The sequence below is a fragment of the Branchiostoma lanceolatum genome, chromosome 1, assembly GCF_035083965.1.
Source record: "Branchiostoma lanceolatum isolate klBraLanc5 chromosome 1, klBraLanc5.hap2, whole genome shotgun sequence".
NCBI classification, from domain to species: domain Eukaryota; kingdom Metazoa; phylum Chordata; class Leptocardii; order Amphioxiformes; family Branchiostomatidae; genus Branchiostoma; species Branchiostoma lanceolatum.
Window position 1 is genome coordinate 40,096,975 of NC_089722.1, and position 13,395 is coordinate 40,110,369.

At 40.4% G+C, this 13,395-nt stretch overlaps 2 long non-coding RNA genes across 2 annotated transcripts; both read left to right on the forward strand.

Moving 5' to 3' along the window:
- Positions 1-4,507: 4,507 nt before the first annotated feature.
- LOC136428291 (uncharacterized) lies at positions 4,508-5,622 on the forward strand. The gene is made up of 2 exons (XR_010754604.1): positions 4,508-4,710; positions 5,058-5,622. It is a non-coding gene; the product is annotated as an uncharacterized lncRNA (long non-coding RNA).
- Positions 5,623-7,331: 1,709 nt separating this feature from the next.
- On the forward strand, positions 7,332-13,030 carry LOC136428296 (uncharacterized). Its single transcript, XR_010754605.1, has 3 exons — positions 7,332-7,442; positions 8,966-9,082; positions 12,932-13,030. It is a non-coding gene; the product is annotated as an uncharacterized lncRNA (long non-coding RNA).
- Positions 13,031-13,395: the final 365 nt, after the last annotated feature.

Sequence of the window (13,395 nt, forward strand, 5' to 3'; positions counted from 1 at the left end):
GGCTATGTGTAACCGAGGTTTAAGAGACAGACAAGATTAGGAGCTGATGTTTGATGTTAGAATCAGAATGCTTTAAATTTCCTCAGCATCTGATAATGCGATCTCTTTTTTCATTACCTTTTGACTCATTTCATCTACATTGGCTTCAAAATCGAGCAACAGGAGTGCAACAAAGTAACTCAAAATTTCAAATTATTGGTATGTAATTATGTATATCAGGGTATCTTGTGCTGTCAAAAGGCGCACATTCTTCACGAGACCAGTGGCAATTGGTTAAATTAGTGACTGAGGTAGTTTGTAACAGCGGTGAATAATTCCTCCGTGTTCAGGTAAAAAGACACCATATACACAGCATGCTGGAAGTGTCAAGAAATTTGCAACCAATGAATAGGGGTACTGAATTCTGGAAGACCCAGATTCAAGGAGACACTCTGAACACTCTTGAAAGATATGTTAAATATATATATTGTCAACGTATATGTAGCAAAGTAGAAAACGTATAGGGACTTAAGTCACCTTGTTCGTATGCTGTGCCACTAACATCAAGTTCAAGTGGATATAGTCATTGAGCAAAGAACTTTGCTCTAATAGGCAGTTTACAATTAGCCAATAGTAGGCGAAATTCATAGCCCAATGTGTACATTGTGTAATGAAAATGAGACCTATATACTCATGTTTGCCAATTGTAAAAGACTTGGAAAATTCTGGAAAAAGGTTGAAAACATAATCATAATCTGGAGGTGATTTTTACTATGAGCTGAGTTATTACTTTGGTAAAGTTTGTCGTTTACAAACCATGGATAAAACATAAGGACAGTGACAGAGACAGTGATGAATGAAAATGTATGGGGCATCTTCCTGTTCGACTCTGTAATGTTCAACAGTTAGCACCCTTAGCTTCGTACGTTATTTATTTACATTTTTATATTGTGTTTATGATTGTCTACATGCTGTACATACTTTGTTATTAATAAAGGTTGATTTTTTTTTTAAATTATAAAAAGTATAGCTTTAGGATAAATTGTGGTCATTACAAAATAGCTGATCAGAATAAACTTGTGGTGTAGGAAAGTTTCTGTGTAATATTCTGTGTGCATGATGTTAATATAATGGTTATCTATAGGTTCTATAATCTAATTTCTACAACATTTCATATATGAGCAAAACAGCTAATAGCTAATGTCATGAGTCATTTCTGTCAATTTTCCCTACATACGTGTACGTTTCGAAAATCAGTGAGAATTTTCTATGTTATTAGTAATGGATGGACAAGTTGGACTTTTTTGGAAGCAGAGGATTATGATAACAGAAATAACAATCGTTTGTAAGGAAACATGGGAAACGTGCACGTGTTGTTCAAGTATAGAGCCACAACAATAACGATATCGTCATTTTCTGAAAAGTTTACATAGAAATATTAATGTCTGTATATATATATATGTATATATTAGACAGCCGACTTGCAAATTCAAAGATCTTTTGTAGCAACATTATAATATAGCTTCTATTTTTAGGATATTTAAACTTATAGGTGGAAGCTGGCATTAAATAATGGTACAGAACATATACATGATTTTACTATTAGATAAATTAATATCACTCATATGAAAAGTAAATTGCACGGTTATGATACTTCCATATGAGCTTGAGGAAGATTGGCATCTGTACGAATGTCATTTCAATGCAGACTATTTAGTCCCTTCAATATTAAACGTTTTGAATAGCAAATTTTTTGGATGCTGGTAATGCTTCGAGTCTAGTTGATTTAAGTAACGCTTTAGGGATCATTCGTGTGGTTAATACTAAATAGCTGATCAGACTAACATGTACATGTGGCGTTGGAAAGTTTCTGTGTAATGTGCAGTGTGTATGGTTGTGTCTGCACGCTGACCCGATGATTTTTTTCAACGAGTAACACGACCTTCCCGATGGTTTCCACCACAGGTTACTGAAACAAAACAAAGTGTTTTTAGAAGGACTAATCACCAAATGCAGAGCGTTTCGTTATCATTTAACGTTACATGTTTGCTCTTTAACATGGTTAGAACCATCGCGGTTTGTCCCCAATAATGATTTGTGGATTGTTTTTGTTACTATTTGCACGACAGGACTTGGGACCTTGATCCTGCTAAAAATATGACACTGAGCAAATATTGAGTATATAAAATGATACAGACGACAGAAACATCACTAGTTTAAACGGCAGAAAGTCTGAATATTATCATGATAGTCATGCCGCTCTGCTATAGAAGACACATCAACATTCCAACCTTGTCTGTGTGACCTGTGACCCACGGCGAGGACACACACCTATGTGACGTCACGGGGATGTCCCTAGACGCCCCAGGGCTTCAGCCCAGATAAACAAACACACCATCTTATCTTGTCACGTAATGGAAAAGGGGATGCTTCCTGACAGCGTGACAACAAGGTCAGGTCATTGTTCCATTTTGTTGATATTGCTGCATAGAAGTCAGTGAATCTGTCACTTGTTCTGCTACCGTTTTTAACGCAGATTGTTTAATTAATTTCATTTCTTAATCAGGTCATTGGCCCTTGACTCTTTCTGCGCTGCTGTGGCATAGGTACTTCCGCATTCGGTGCGTTTCGCTGCGGTGTAACGCGTTCAGTTGAAAAATACCCCAACCCGTACATATACGGCACCCCCATACAGGCTCTCTGAGGTGCAACAATATAGATATGGGTCCCACAGGACAAGAGTTGAAACAATACTTCATTGTAGTTAAGATATTCAAATTCTACTGATATCTATTTAAAAAAAACTACAGGCTATTTTTGGAGGACGTTCTATCAACATGTCAGATTGTGACGTCATGGGGATCTCCCCACACGTACCAGTATCGGTACCTGTGTCTGTCATGTCTATTTTTAGTTCAATAACTAATGACTGATGTTTTGTTTCCTTGAAGCAAGCTGTTGTATCATTGTCTTGATTAAATTAAGTGCCTAATGTTACCCGGAATTGATCATTACCCACGTTGCGTATCACCCTGGCACATTGGACGTTTTCCTCATTGAGTTATCAGACACAGGATTCGACGGACGTCAATTTTGGTCGGAGAGATTTTTCAAAATCTTCTGTCAAAATATTGAGCAGGTAGGACCAACGTTTACGTAACACGGTGTTTGCGAGAAATTGGTGTAGGTCTTTTTATAAGTTACCATGGTTGCTGGTAGTTCTTTAATACTGAGTTAATTGGAAAGAAGGGGTCTTTCTACGATCTTCTTTCAAATGTACCTTTCGTCGATCTTTTAGACAGTTTTTATTCCGATCTTAACATCAAGCATATTAACTGATCGATAACAGATTATGGACATAATGTAAGTTACTTCAGGAAAACAATGACAGAAAACACGGTGTTGTGTAGCCTGATCCCTGTCTCTACGAGTCGGCTTAGGTCTGTTTTACCGGGCCCAGACTGCTATATTGACCCGTTTCTGTCAGATTGTCTTCTTAGCTGCCATATAGAGTTTCGCAGCCACCGCCGTTTGGCCTTTAATTAAAGCCAAGGCCGTAAACCCACTCCCGGGCGGGCTAATCCGTCTGGGCGGGCGGGCATCACTCCCAGCACCGTAACGAAACCGGGGAGCTCCCGACGGTATGGTTTCCAGGCTAGCTGTTGTGCAGTAGATTGTAGAACGATCTTGGCAATTTTAGGTCATATGCTATGTATATTTCTGGCGAGTAGCAATAGCTGGCTAGTTAGACCCAGAAAGCCATATACAAATTGAAATACATATCCACTGAGGGTCTGAGACAAACAGTGGTCTATATAAATATATATAAAAGGCCATATAGAGAGATGGGGCGAATTATTAATATGATTGCAAGCTTTCGTCCAAAGGTTTGAGCAAATCTATTCTAATCATGTAATGTAGACTAAATTGACTTGAACATTCAGTATTTGGCGAGACAAAAGATGTAATGATTACCTCTGTATTCAGCACTACGGCTTTACCCTGATTGGCCTTGCGTTATAAACCATGTAAAAATTCTAGCGTTATAAACCATGTAAACAAGACCATAGCACGTCCAGGTCAAAAGATACAAAAATAGAATTTCTGCTACAGTACCAAGATGACATACCAGGGGTCCCAAAATCGACCTCGACCGGCTTCACCCCCCCCCCCCCACACACACACACACATACCAAATATCATTGTAATCCATCAAGAGGTTCTTGAGTTATGCTGACTACAGTAGTGCGGAAACACAAATGCAGACACACACACAGACAGACACACCCAAAACTATATCTCCATTTGTCATGGAGATAATAAATCTAGTAGCCATTCTGATGTATTTTAATCAGTCGATTTTATTAGATGTAGAATGTGAATAATAGCTGTAATGACTTTTATATGGTATGTATGTCTTATGTTGGAATGTTTTATGTCTAAGAAGATTAGCTGGTTGCAAATCTTATATGTTAACTAATGGACTTACCAAAGTGTCCAAAGCATCCAAAAGCAAACATCCGTCAGGGCAATGTTTTATGAAATCCCATCATAAGCTAAAATTTCATATTCATTTTGAAAATTATCTCCATTTTCTTTGGTTTTTAGCTTGGGCGATTGAAATTTCTCCAGCAGTCACCAACAATGGCGAACTTTGACGAAGAGAAGGCTCATCCTCCGTACAACCTGCTGACCGGGGGACTTACTCCAATCGACATCAGTGTTGTCAAGGTTAGATACATGCATGTCTAAAGTTGTATTTATTGTATTTATTGTTTGAGTTTGATGGATAAGCCTTTTGATAAGTGCGGTGGGTTCTTTAACGTGCTCGAGGTGTGGCTCTCCTCAAACACGGGACCTCCATTTAATGTCCTATCCGAGGAACGCCCCTAACCGAAGCTGGGTACTCATTTACACCTAAGTGAAGTCGTGTAAAGTGCCTTTCCCAAGGGCACAACATCGGGGCATATCGGTGGTTTCGAACCCGGAACCTCTCGGTTGTGGGCGAAACACCCTACCGATTGCGCCACACGATGCTCCTTTTACTTGAACTCCTGTTTCTAATTCTGTTTCCACAGCGAGAGGTTCGAGCAGTAAGCCTGAAGCGTCAGAGGGTTATGCTCGGTGTGACGAGCGTGCTGGTAGTGATGCTGATAGTGTTGTGTGGCGTCATCCTGGGTCTCTACCTGACTTGCGGGTCCGATGATGCGAGTCTGTACATAAATAAAACTTACAAAGAAACAAAAGGGCATTGAACTCTTCTGAGCCCTTCTTTGAACTGAGCGTTATAGGAGGCAGGATCATCTAGTCAATTGATTGTTTTATTATGATGACTTAAAGGTGTGCTGGACTACAAACAGCGATACTACTGAGGTATATCACCTTTTGGATGTCGAAAGAACAAAACAGGCTCGATCGCGATTGGATGGATAAGTTGGCATGGTGCAAGTAACAATTCAACTTAACAATGTCTTGATCGCTTGCTAGAACTACTGGTGGATTGTTTTTTTTAAGAAATGGTGCTAACGTGCGAGAAAAAAGTTGGGCAAAGAACGTTGCCTTCATGATGAAATCAGAAAGGATAAACAAATGACTGAACACGCAGAACATGGTATACCAAGCAATAAACTCGATATTTTGTTATCTAATATTTTCTTCTTTGACTTTGGAATTGACTTTTTCATTATGCAACATAAGTATCCGTTTTCCGATAACTTTTTTTCAATTTACGATAGATATTTAGGTCATTCCGCAGCTTCTTTATACAACTTTTTTTGGAAACGGAAGAAATCTGATGCGTGGATGTCATACATATATAATAATCAAGATAGTCACCTTAAGGTGCAAACAATTCTTCAGGTGACATTTACATGATTTAGACTATGCATCTGCAACTATTGAACATCACCATACTGAGTCCCCCTTGCGGAACAGATAAAACAAACATCTTGGGCTACAGATCTTGAGAGCTGCTGTTTCTGAAGGTATGATAATCTAGATAGACATGTGACATGTATGACTCCTAATTTCAAGTATCGTGCTTTGTGTACGAGACTGTTGAAATCTTCTCCAGTGCCAGTACAGTTGGTTTCACTTCTAGCCACTGATATTAAAACTAGAGTTCATAAATTTCAAGAAGAAAAAAAACGTTATGGGCCAGGGTAGAGAAATATTTCTAGTGATTTAGAACTACACATGTTACACCTTCAACAGGACAAAGGAAGCCAACAGGCCCGGCGAATAGTTGGATCTCAGTAGACAAACATTGTTTACGTTTATTGTTCTAACAAAACAAATACAATCATAAAACAATACGATACTACTTGCAACTACGTGTACTTTTCAGATTCTAGAAGAATACAAAAAAGTGTAGTATAGATTTTTTTCTACTGATTTATTCATTTATTTCATCTTTTGGTAACCATACAACAGAATGTGTCAGTATTCCATAAAAATTCGATATCTGCATGAGGGGGGGGGGGGGGGGATACTCACATGATGACAAATCATTAATGTCTTTGTTGATCTCTTATAAAAGCAACATTGTTTGGCATATCTTGTACTCAGAATGTAGTCTGTTGAAAAATAACACCTGTTTCTGGGGCCCCTTAAATGCTGTGATAATAATAGTACTAGACTATAAGTATAGTAAGGAGACATTGAATTATTTCAAGATTTTGTCTTTGTTGATATCTCTTTGTCAGCGGCCATGTTCCCACGACACAACTGTCAGACCTTTATCGTACAGAATGATTAAGTGAAGGAGCACCTTACATTCCATACTCTTAAGCCACCCGGTGACATACCTTAAGGCTGGTTTGTAAGTGTCAGCATCACAGGATAATGATTATTTTGTTGAACTACAGGGCCATATGCACATAATAAATCTTATCGACTTCAACAGATCACTTCGGATTATCAACAAATATAAAGCTAGAGTGTTGGCCTTTACCAAAAAGGTGGAATTCAATTATGTGATTAAAGGCTGAATAAATATTAAAGGCATGAATAGTATTTATCGACCAAACAACTAAAAATACTCCTGTCCTTCCACCCAGAGTGGTACGGTCCGTAGCCAAGGTGAAAGGCCAGTTGGGACAGGCCAAATTTCGCAGTTAAGGGGAGAACTTACAATGTATATTACTGCTATAATGAAATATTCAAACTTTTTCTGAATAAACTACCATCCTTTAGACCTATTGACGTTTGCCAACCAATGCCAACCATATATTGAGAAAGCCATTAGTACAACTACAAGCACGATGCCTATACAATACATAGGATAACGTCTTCAAATCTAATGGTATAGACGAAGCTTCGCTCGAATGGCTCATTTCGTTCTGCACGAGTTGAGACACCTGACTACGGGACAAGGGCGTCATTTGTTCCGACGAAGGTGTCGTCATTTGAGGTTTGAACTCAAAAGGACAGGGGTTGACTGTCAGTTGCCAGCCCGACGAAAGGTAAGTTGGCAGTGTACATGTGTTTATTGGTGGACAAGATCTTTGTTAACAAATAAGCTATAACTACTCTCGATAGTATGCATAAGTTTTGTTCTTCCGAGTCACATATGCAGATTTGAAGGGAAGCTATAATCTCAGCCATTTGTTCGTGCGTGAATCATATGCACCTTTCAGTAAGATACATGTTATTGGTAGCCAACTCCACTAGTTTTAGCTGGAGATCGTTGTCCAAAAATGACGATGGGGTCGAAATGAGTTTCTTGTGTACCATTTCAGTGCTATGGTCAATTTGTTGTTTAGCCTTTATTTCTTTTTCAGTTCAAACGCATTATTCGGTCATGCGTAGCTGTGAGCAATTTCATGATCAGTTCTTCTTTCCTGCTTCGCTCGGCGCTGTTGTTTACCTGCTTTTGATCCCTATCTTGGTTAGATCTTGTATTCCCCTGAATTGGACAAACGGCATGTATGGTATACGTAGCATGAAATCGTCTAGTCTTGCACCAACAGAGGTTGTGACCTTTAACATATCATACGACAAACGTTCGTAAGACTAGATTTAAGTGACCACGACTCCTTGCTGGCTTCACACAAAGGTAGACATGTTCAGCAAGTCACTTTGGGCGAATTCTTTTTGTTTGTGACTTGATTCACAAAGACCTCACGTGGGACCCTTAGAGACCTCTGCTAACCGTATCTATCTGTGAGTCAGTAATTTGCTCAGACCTTGGGGGGAAAATGAGCATTTAAATCCGCAGCTTGTCCTGGCTTGTTGCAAAACACCGGAAGGGTAAACAGAGTATCACTACTGTGATGACATAGTCAATCTTTCTCGCTTGCTAACCAATTTACGCAGAAGTCACAATGACATCTACAAGTATGGTGTATATTCAACACATAAGTCAGAAAACTTTACCAGGAGACCTTATCTGTCAATGCCTTCAACGCCCTAGGGATGTGTTTTGTGTTTGACTGCACAATCACACAAGGACTTTCTTTTGTTAAACTCCAGGGTCAAATGAATTGTTCGTAATTCTTATTACCAGGGCTACATAGCAACTTGTATGCTGGGTAAATCTAAAGCAAAAGAGTTAGTGTCTGAGCTGACAAAACTAAAGAATTCGGTGGTTTGGTTAGAGCATTATTATTTTCGTCAAAGATAAACACACAAAAAATTAAAATAATTGAAATAAATTTTATTTCCATTTGCAAAATCACGCCGTTGTGCTGTCCATAGAGGGTGAATTATAAGTCGGGACAAACCAACTTCTTTCAGCGGAGGGGTGAACTTACAACATGTATTACTGATCTCTTCAAACATTTAGAACTTTCTCTAAATAATCACCATTCATTGTAACGTTATGTCTGCCAATTCACGTTGGCTAAACATGTTTCACGAAAGCCATATTAGTAGAACTACAAATACAATTCCTATACAATATATAGGGCTGTTTTCAACCTTAACATGTTAATAGTATAGGCAATGATTCGCTCGACTGACTCATCTTTGTTCTGCACGAGTTCAGCCACCTGACTGTGGGACAAGGGCACTTTTTTGTGGCGAGGGTTGCGTCATTTGAGGTCTGAGCTCAACAGGAGAGAACCCGACAGGGCTGGACTGTCAGCGGCGAGACAGACACAAGGTAAGCTGGTGTCGCGGTTATTGTTGGACCAATTCTTTCTTCTCCATATCTTTGTTAAACTACAATTGTAGGCGCAAGTTTTGTTTATCCGAGTCACAAATGCTTCTTTTAGGGAAGTCGTAATTATGCAATCTCGGTCGTGCATATTAATCGTGTTCCTGTGTGATAACAGACGGCCAACTGCACTAGTTTTAGTTGGAGTGCTTTCCTAAGATTGACAATGAAGCCGGAATGAGCTCCTCGTGTACCATCTCGGTGCTAAAAATGGTCAATTTTTTTCGTTACATTTTTGCACATTTGCACGTTTTGAACCATGTTTGTAGCCTCTTGAAACCAAGTCCTGAGTGCTGTTTGGATGGCTATGCTCTGTTAACCGTATCCGAAACAATCTGGGGCACAGGAGAACCCGCCATAAGGTCCCTTTGCACTAGACGGCGATCGCTGAGCGACCGTACAGCGATCAAAATTGGATTCGTGTGACCCATGATTTCTGTTCGAAATATGGTGCATAATGTTAAAGTATTATCGAAAAGACAAAAAAAACATACAAAACGTACAAAGTTTTCATCTTTATCAAAGGAATTCGCTGCTCGATCCGACACATCTTTGGTCGTTCAGCGGTCGCAGAGCGGTCGCAGTCTCTAGTTGAAATGGGTGTGATGGGCACGGAATCTTCTAGTCTCGTACCAAAAGAGATTCGGATCTTTAGAATTTAACAGAGCAGAGGAAGACCTGTTCTACAGGCCCATGTTCCTCCGAGGCGAATTCTTTGTGTTTAACCCGTGTTATGAGGCGACACCACGCGTGACCTTTAGGGACCTGTGAAATCCGTATCTGTCTCTAAGTCAATCAGTAATTGCGCAGCCCTTCGGGGCAGAAGGAGCATTAAAACGGTTGCCCTGGCTTGAAAATTCCAGTCTTGCACCAATAGAGATTGTGGCAGACTTTCTTAAGTTTATATTCAAGCGACTGCAATTCCATGCTGGCTTCTCACAAAAGAAGACATATATAATTTGATAAGTCCCTTGGAGGCAAATTCTTTTCGTTTATAATATGATTCACAACAACCTTAAGGGAGGGCAGAATGGGCATTTTGAATGGTTACCCTGGCTTGTCACAAAACTCGGAAAAAAGAGTATCTGAATCAACAAAAGTTGTCTGAAAAGAGTATAATACTTGCTATAGATGCTCGCTAATTATTTTACATAAGGGCTGCTATATCATCTAACGTTACAAGCACGGGGCATATTCAACACATAGGATCGTGTTTCACCTATAGAGAAAGTTATTAACCGCTCCCAACCCAACTCTTATTGATTGCATATAATTTGTCAGTTCTTTCGTATCTTCTCACGACACAACAGTCAGCAATCTTGGTTGCGAGACCTTGTCTGTCAAAGATATCCTTGAGCCGCCATTTTAACATCATTAAAAACCTATTTTGTTCTTTGTTGGTATCAGCCTGTGCAATGACATAATGGCTTTCCTTTGTTGGAGTTCGAGGCCAGATTGTACATGAAATATCTCACCAGGGTTACTTAGCCTCTATCTAACTAGACCCGCGACACGTCCTAAATTGGATTCGTGTTACCCTGAAGTCATAACTGAAACATATCATGGAAAACGTTCAAGTATGACTACCGAGACAACAAACCGTACAAATCGTAAAAAGATTAGATTTTTATTGAGAAAATTTGTTGTCAAATTGCCCGGTTGAAGCTAAGTCGCCAACGTGTTGCGGGTCCAGTGAGATTGGGGTTTTACATCCCAATTCCACTAGCGCGGCGACCTCGCTGCGACATCGCTGCGACATCGCTGCTACATCGCTGCGACATTATGCATGGAAGAGCACTTAAGGAATGTCTTACATGTAGATAACTAATCTGTTTACACGTCTTGTATTTCATTGTCGTTTCAGTCATACTTTAACATTTTGCATGTTATTCCCATTATGAAGTCAAGGGTTACACAAATTATATTCAGGTCGCAACGAGAGCGCAGCGCGCTGGCGCGGTCGCCACTTATACCCCCATTCCACTTGGACGGCGCTCTCACCGCGCTCTCACGGCGACCTCATTTTGGCCAGATCGCCGTGAGAGCGCCGACAGCGCGGCGAGAGCGCCATTGAGAGCGCCGACAGCGCGGCGAGAGCGCCGACAGCGCGGCGAGAGCGCCATGCGCGCCGTCACCTCGGCGATGGTTTTGAACATGCTCAAAACCTTCGCCGTGAGAGCGCCGAGGATGGCGATCAAAAAACGAGCGCCGAGAGAGCGCGGAGCGAGCGCGGTGAGCGCCGTGAGAGCGCCGTGAGAGCGCGGTGAGCGCCGTGAGAGCGCCCAAGGTGAGATCAAAGGGCCGCAGCGAGCGCTCAAGGATCGCAGCGAGCGCTCTATGAGGATTGAATGGTCTTAACTGTAGTTCAAACAAATTTCATTCTTGAAGTGGTGTATCTTGAATTTCTGGGAATTTTGTGGTCAAATCATAGTTTTGCTCGTGGGTAATACAAATTGACCAATACCTATAAGTACTTGCTTCCATTCAAATCAAATTCCCTCCAAGTTTTATTGTCAGTGGTTCAAAATGTGTTTCAAAATTCTGTGATTTACGTTTCTATTATAACGTAGAATGATAAAATATATTTATTGCAAACAGTTTACATGACAGACAAGACATAAAAAAACAAGTTGAACATACATATATTACTTAAGACACACACTGAGCGACCGTGCAGCGACTAAAAATGAATCTGTTTTCCCCTTGATTTTATCATTCAAATATGATGCAGGAGGTAAAGGTATGACTGAGAAGACAACAAATCACACAAAACTTTACAAAAATTCGTTCTTTATCTCTGGAATTCGTTGAGTGATCTGTGAAATCTTTAAAAAGTTGCTGACATTTGACATTTTGGTCGCGCTAAGAGCGCGCAAGGGTCGCCGTAGAGATTCCACTTGAGCACGTTTTCCAGGAGTTCGGCGCTCTCACGGCGCTCTGGACCATTTAAGGTCGCCGTGAGAGCGCGGTGAGAGCGCCGTCCAAGTGGAATGGGGGTCTTAATGGACTGTGAGTGGGGGTGATTAGCAATATGATACGATAGATGTTGTGTTTAACTGAAAGCGCGAATTCCTGTATCAAGGTGTAATTAACGCTGTCTAAGATTAGGCTGCTGAGATTAATTCACTTAAACCCTAACTGGAACCTATATTTGAATTAGTATGATGGGTTTCGAGTAAACGTGCTCAGAGTGTGACTCAAAATACGGAATATCAAAAGACTGTAACGTCAAACGTTTTCAGTAAGTGAGATGAGAGGCAAAAGCCGACCGGATTTGAACTGCCGACGAGCTGGTCAAGTGACCGGTATTTTTACAATTAGATGGGGGTAGACGTTCATAAAGCTAGATTCAGGCGACCACCATGTCAAGTAAAACTGTTCAACAAGTCCCCCCGATGCCAATTCGTCTTGTTCATTCATTATTTTGCCCCCCAAAAAAGATACAAATATAAAAGTAATTTTGCTCCCACCCGCTTAAGATTGGCAGTGGAACTGTCCGCAGCCAAGGTGAATCGAGGGTTGGCACATACCAACTTCTTGAAGTTGAGGGGAGACCGTACAGCATGTTTCTTCTCTTTAATCATTCAGACTTTTGTTCTTAAATGAATTCAGATTAATATCCTTCCTTTGTATTCCAATCCACGTTTGCTAACCACGTTTCGTGAAGACATATTAGGACAATTCAAAGTCCAGTTCTGCTACAATACTAAGGATCGTGTTTATCCTTAACACAGTAAAGTAATGATATACACAGAGATTCGCTCGAATGACTCAATTTTTCTTGCACGAGTTCAGCCACCTGAATACAAGACAAGGACTCTGTTTGTTGTCATACAGGTGAAGGCACTCGAGGTTTGGCTCAACACAGGGACGAACCGGGCGGGGTTTGACCGTCATTCGCCAGACCGACACAAGGTAGAACTAGTTGATTTTGTGTGTTTCTATCCTATTACTAGTACTGTTAAACCGTACCTACCCGTCATAATGTGGGTAGGTTTTGTTCAATCGGACAAGGTACAGAACCATGCTTCTAGGTGACAATACGTCAAGCCAACTACTAGTACTTTCACCTGGTAATGTTTTCTAAAATGTCGCTATTAATAAAACTACACTGAAGCAAAAATTATTTTGTCGTGTACCCTGTTGGCACTATAATGCATTTTCTGCACGATGTGTCCTGTTCAACACGCTGTGATTATAGATAGGTAATACGTGGCCATGCGTAATTTAAATTTGACGTTTCTAAATAATACTATCAA